Source organism: Jaculus jaculus, chromosome 1, assembly GCF_020740685.1.
Source record: "Jaculus jaculus isolate mJacJac1 chromosome 1, mJacJac1.mat.Y.cur, whole genome shotgun sequence".
Taxonomy (NCBI): domain Eukaryota; kingdom Metazoa; phylum Chordata; class Mammalia; order Rodentia; family Dipodidae; genus Jaculus; species Jaculus jaculus.
The window spans coordinates 328,507,333-328,513,362 of NC_059102.1; positions in this window are offsets into that span (position 1 = coordinate 328,507,333).

Sequence of the window (6,030 nt, forward strand, 5' to 3'; positions counted from 1 at the left end):
TTGGGATTAAAGGCGTGCACCACCATGCCCAGCTAGGGCAAAAATATTTTTAAGGAAGGTGTGGTGGTTTGATTCAGGTGTCCCCCATAAACTTAGGTGTTCTGAATGCTAGGTTCCCAGCTGATGGATATTTGGGAATTAATGCCTCCTGGAGGGAGTGTATTGTTGGGGGCGGGCTTATGGTCTTTATAGCCAGTTTCCCCATGCCAGTGTTTGGCACACCCTCCTGTTGCTGTGTTCCATCTTATGTTGGCCAGGGGGTGATGTCCACCCTCTGCTCATGCCATCATTTTTTCCTGCCATCGTGAAGCTTCCCCTCGAGCCTGTAAGCCAAAATAAAACTCTTTTTCCCAGAAGCTGCTCTTGGTTAGATGATTTCTACCAGCAATGCGAACTGGACTGCAACAGAAGGATAGGTGGTTTATTTTATCGCATGAGAAACTATTATTTCCTAGCTGGGCATGGTGATGCACGCCTTTAATCCCAGCACTCGGGAGGCAGAGATAGGAGGATCGCATGAGTTTGAGGCCACCCTGAGACTACATAGTGAATTCCAGGTCAGCCTGGGCCAGAATGAGTCCCTACCTCAAAAAACCAAAAATAAATAAATAAATAAATAAATAAATAAATAAATAATATTTTGGCCCTCATCCCTTTAGAAGAAACTTGTTAAAACCCTGCTTAAAATATCTCATCATGTCAGACTTTCTTTACAAAGAGCCAAATGGTTGCAGGATTCTTAAACTAGATCTTTGATTCTGGAAACTCTCTTCAAGTTATTAAGATTTCATTAAGCACCTTTCAAGCGAGCCACAAGCTCATCTGCAGAACAGCCACCCAGGTGAGAGCCAAGCTTAGGTCTCCAGCTTTTTTCTAAATGGCTGTGATTCCTGCCATTGTGGTTGGACAGTTAATCTGAAGTTACTATGGACTCAGTAACTGGTATGTCTGTGAGCTTCGCAGGCTCACTTCGCCTGAGCTGTTAGGTCTAAGGAAGTGAGTGTCAACACTACATCCTGTTGCCTCAGGTACCCTGGCATGTGTCCATGTCCCCTTGCTTGAGGTAATATTGCTGGGTTAAGCATGGAATATTTTTTCTTTTCTAAGTACATCCAGCTGTGGTTTGGTTTTATTACATTTTTTCATTTTCTTTTTTTTTTAAATTCATTTGAGAGAGAGAGAGAGAGAGAGAGAGAGAGAGAGAGAGAGAGAGAGAGGAGAGAGAGGGAGAAAGAGAGAGAGACAGAGAGAAAGAGAAAGAGAAAGAGAAAGAGAATGGGCATGCCAGGGCCTCCAGCCACTGCAAATGAACTCCAGACACATGATCCACCTTGTCCATCTGGCTTATGTGGGTCCTGGGGAATTTAACAGAGGTCCTTTGAATTTGCAGGCCTTACCTGCTAAGCCAACTCTCCAGCCCCATATTCTCATTTTCACTGCATAAATGAGAAGACAGGTGAAGGAGCAGCTTAGGTGCAGGGCCAGGACCATAAGGATGAGGCCCAAGTACAGATGCTGAGATCAGGGAAGGAATGCTGCAAACATGGTATGAGGGGAAGCACTGTGCTGCAAGGGGGAGTGTGTTGAGAGGGAAAGTCTTAAATGTCTGGTTGAATGGTAGATCTGGTCACAGCCTCAGTTTCTTCTTGTGCTAGGTGATACTAGATGCAGTACCATGTGCTGAGTAAATGCAGAATCCACAAGATAGCCCTTCCAAGGATCCTGACTGTCTACACTTTTTTTGTTGTTTGTTTTGTTTTGTTTTTTTCAAGGTAGGGTCTCACACTATCCCAGGCTGACCTGGAATTCACTATGTAGTCTCAGGGTGGCCTTGAACTCAAGGTGATTCTCCTACCTCTGCCTCACAAGTGCTAGGATTAAAGGCGTGGCCATCACACCTGTCTGTTTCAATTTTTAATGGGTTGGTGTAGTTTCCTGGGTACCTGTCTTGTTTAGATTAGGGTAAGAATGAAGTGCACCTGTTAAACTGCTAAAGACACAGATGTATAAATGAAAGAGGATTTGCATTCATGAGTGCAGAAACGACTGGTGGAATCTGGGTTTAAAGTTAGTTTGGAAAGGGATGTAGAAGTGTGACTGAAATGGATCTTTGTCAACACGTTGGAGAATATCCAAAGAATCTGTACTGGTCAATAATGTGGTTTCAATCAGATGTCCTTGATGAGCTCATGTGTTCTGAATGCCTGGTCCCCAGCTGATGGCAGCTTGGGAGGTGGAGCCTTGCTGGAGGAGGTGGTGTTGGGGTGGGTTTAGGAGTGTTATAGCCAGTTCCCATTTGCAGAACTTGGCTCACTCTGCTGCTGCTATTTTCCACCTGCTATGGCAGAGGTGATGTCCAGCCTCTGCTCATTCCATGCTTTCCCTGCCATCATAGCGGTTCCTCTCAAGACTAGAAGCCAAAATTGATCCTTTCCTCCCATCAACTGCTTTTGGTTAAGTGCTTTATCCCAGCAACAAGAACATAACTACAATAGTCCATAGTCAATAGTCAATCTTTTCAACTTGACAGGATTTAAAACCATCATGGAAATACTCCCGTAGTGTGTCTATGAAGGTTTCCAGACAGGTTTAACTGAGGAGAGAAGACCCACATGGGTGGGGTTTTGGACTCAGTAAAAAGGAGAAAACAAGCTGAACACTAACACACTAGTATTCATTGCTCCCTGCTGCTGCTGCTGCTGCTGCTTCTTCTTCCTCTTCTTCCTCTTTCTCCTCCCCCTCCCCCTCCTCCTCCTCCTCCTCCTCCTTCTTCTTTTTGAGGTAGGGTTTCACTCTCTAGCCCAGGCTGACCTGGAATTCACTATGTAATCTCAGGGTGGCCTGGAACTCATGGCAATCCTCCTACCTCTGCCTCCCAAGTGCTGAGATTAAAGGCATGTGCCACCATGCCCAGTTTCCCCTGCTTCTTTTTAAAAATTTTTATCAGCAAAAGACAGCAAGAGAGACAGAAAATTGGCATATCAGGGCTCTAGTCACTGAAATTGATTTCCAGATGTGTATACCATCCTGTGCATATGTGCAAATTTGTGTGCTTATGTCACCTCGTGTGTCTGACTTCTGTGGGACCTGGAGGGTTGAACACGAGTCCTTAGGCTTCGTGGACAAGTGCCTTAACTGCTAAGCCACCTCTCCAGCCCTGCTCCTTGCTTCTTGACTAAAGACTGTGTGAGCAATCACCTCAAGTTCCTGACACCATGTATTCAACACCATGATGGACTGAGCCATTGAACTATGAGCCAAAATAAAATCTTTCTGTATTTTTCTCTTGTCAGGTATTGTCACAGAAACAAGAAAAGTAACTAATACAGAGCCCAGTGGGAACAGGTCACTCAACTAGACTCTCAAAGAAACTTTTGTTTATAGATTTCCGACTCACAATGAAAACAACTGGCTGTGAAGTTATCAGCAGTTGACGAAGGCTGATGTTATGTGGGTTATAGCATCCTCCATCCCACCCTGTTGTTTCTCATCACTGGAGCAGGTTAATTTTTATTTAACTTTATAACCAATATAAAAATACTTCACACTCCTTCTTTATGAATAACTTTTAAGACTTAGTTGGAAGGACTGACACAGTGAATAAATATGAGCTATGAGCATAAAAACAAAAACGTTAAAAAAATATTTTTTTCTGGGCATGGTGGTGCATGCCTTTAATCCTAGCAGTTGAGAGGCAGAGGTAGGAGGAATGCCATGAGTTAGAGGCCACCCTGAGATTACATTGTGAATTCCAGGTCAACCTGGGCTAGAAAACCTATATATATATAATATATATATATATACACATACATACATACATACATACACACACTTTAGAGAGAAAGAGAGAGAGAGGGAGGGAGGGAGGGAGAGAGAGAGAGAGAGAGAGAATGGACACAGCAGGGCTTCTAGCCATTGATAACAAACTCCAGATCCATGCACCACCATGTGTATCTGTCTTATGTGGGAACTGGGAAATCGAACCTGGGTCCTTAGGCTTCGCAAGCATGTGCCTTAACTGCTAAGCCATATCTCCAGCCATGAAAACATTTTAAAAAGAGAAATTCCAAGAAGAACTATAGTATTTTAAATGAAAAAAAAATCAATGAAATAGGCTTATCAGAAGACTTAACAGAAAGTTAGTTTGAAGACAGATCAAAAGGAATGGTCAGTTCTAAAGCTCAGAATGAATAAAAAAGAATAGTGATACCATTGTCAACTGTGTTTCCTTGAAGGCAAAGAGTCATAACTGCACAGGAAAATAGTTAAGACAACAATGGCTAAAAAACAAGAAGTAGCAGAGCATGGTGGTACATACTTTTAATTGGGAGGCTGAGGTAGGAGAACCACTGAGTTCAAGGTCAACTTCAGACCACATACTGAATTCCAGGTCAGCTTAGGCTGTGAGACTCTACTTTGAAAGAACAAAACAAACAAACACTGCCCCCCCCACCCGGCCCCCAGGAAATGTAGGTCTAGGACAGTCAGTGTAAATGAAAAGGTTAATTATAAAGATATCTATACATACATGCATTATTCTGATATCTGTATATAAAGTAGGGAGAAAAATCAAGAAGGCAACCAGAAGTGATACATTACACATTGGCAAAAACAATTAATGTGATAGTTACCTTCTTATTAGAAATGGGGTTAAAAATCAATGGAGGGCTGCAGAGATGGCTTAGCAGTTAAGGTGCTTGCCTGTGAAGCCTAAAGACCCAGATTCAATTCCCCAGGACCCACATAAGCCAGATGCACAAGGTGACACATGCGTATGAAGTTCGTTTGCAGGGGCAGAAGGCCCTGGTGAACCCATTCTCTCTCTCATAAATAATACAATATTAAGAAAAAAACACTTCATTGCTTACAATTTTGTGTGTCAGTAATTTGTTTAGGGCTCAGCTCATTTCTTCTCTATATGATGCCATCTTGGATTCACATCTTTCATCCCAGTACTCAGAGGTGGAGGTAGTAGGATTGCTGAGAGTTCAAGGCCACCCTGAGACTACATAGTGACTTTGAGGTCATCCTGGGCTACAGTGAGACTCTACCTCAAAACAAAACAAAACAATGACAAAAAAAGAACTTTTCTTGCAAGCCCATGACTACTGCATATTGTTTATAAAGAACACAATTAAGTATTCATAGAATTTTAAGATAATCTATGCACAAACTCTTACTAGACCCTTCCATTCCTGTGATACCAGGGTTCCATTCAAACAGTTCACTCATACATGGTAAATGCCAAGAGTTCTCAAGATGCTGCTTCATTATGCAGCCTTGATCATGTGTTAAAGCTGTCTCCCTTTATCTTTCACTCTTCAGTATTCTTTCAGTTCTCAGATGCTACAAATACCCTTCCCATTCACATTCTTCAAATATTCTTTTTTCATGTATCCTTGATCCCTTCCCAGGTTTCCCAGACTCCCTCAATTGTGCCTCATTTCACCTGGTTTAATCATCCTACTTCCTTAAAAAAATTTTTTTTCTTAATTTACTTATGAGAGAGAGAAAGAGAGAGAGGAAGAATGAGTGCACTAGGGTTTCTAGACCCTGCAAACCAAATCCAGATGCATGTTCCATTTTGTGTAGCTGGCTTTACGTGGGTACTGGGGAATTGAACCTGGGCCCTTCGGCTTTGCAGGCAAGGTTCTTAGCCGCTAAGCATCTCTCCAGCCCTACCATCCCATTTTTGACCTCCTAATTGATACATGGTTGTCAATGTCCCAAAGAAAGTTGACTCCATGTGAATCTCCAGAACAATCCTTGTTGTAATGGAAAATAAAATGATTCTTTCCCCAGTTGTGAAACCAGTGAGTCACTTAAATTGAAACTTTACAAAAAAGTAATTAAAAAGCATCTTCAAGGATGCAGTGAGACAAAGGCATTATGGCTAGATGTTTCTAGTCAGAGCCACCCTCCAAGCAAGCTTCTATTGGAGCAGTGTGCCCATATGGCAAGAATCAGGGTACAAAAAGAAGGTATTTCGGGTAAAGCGACCTTCTGCTCCTCGCCACACTGCCTTGGCAT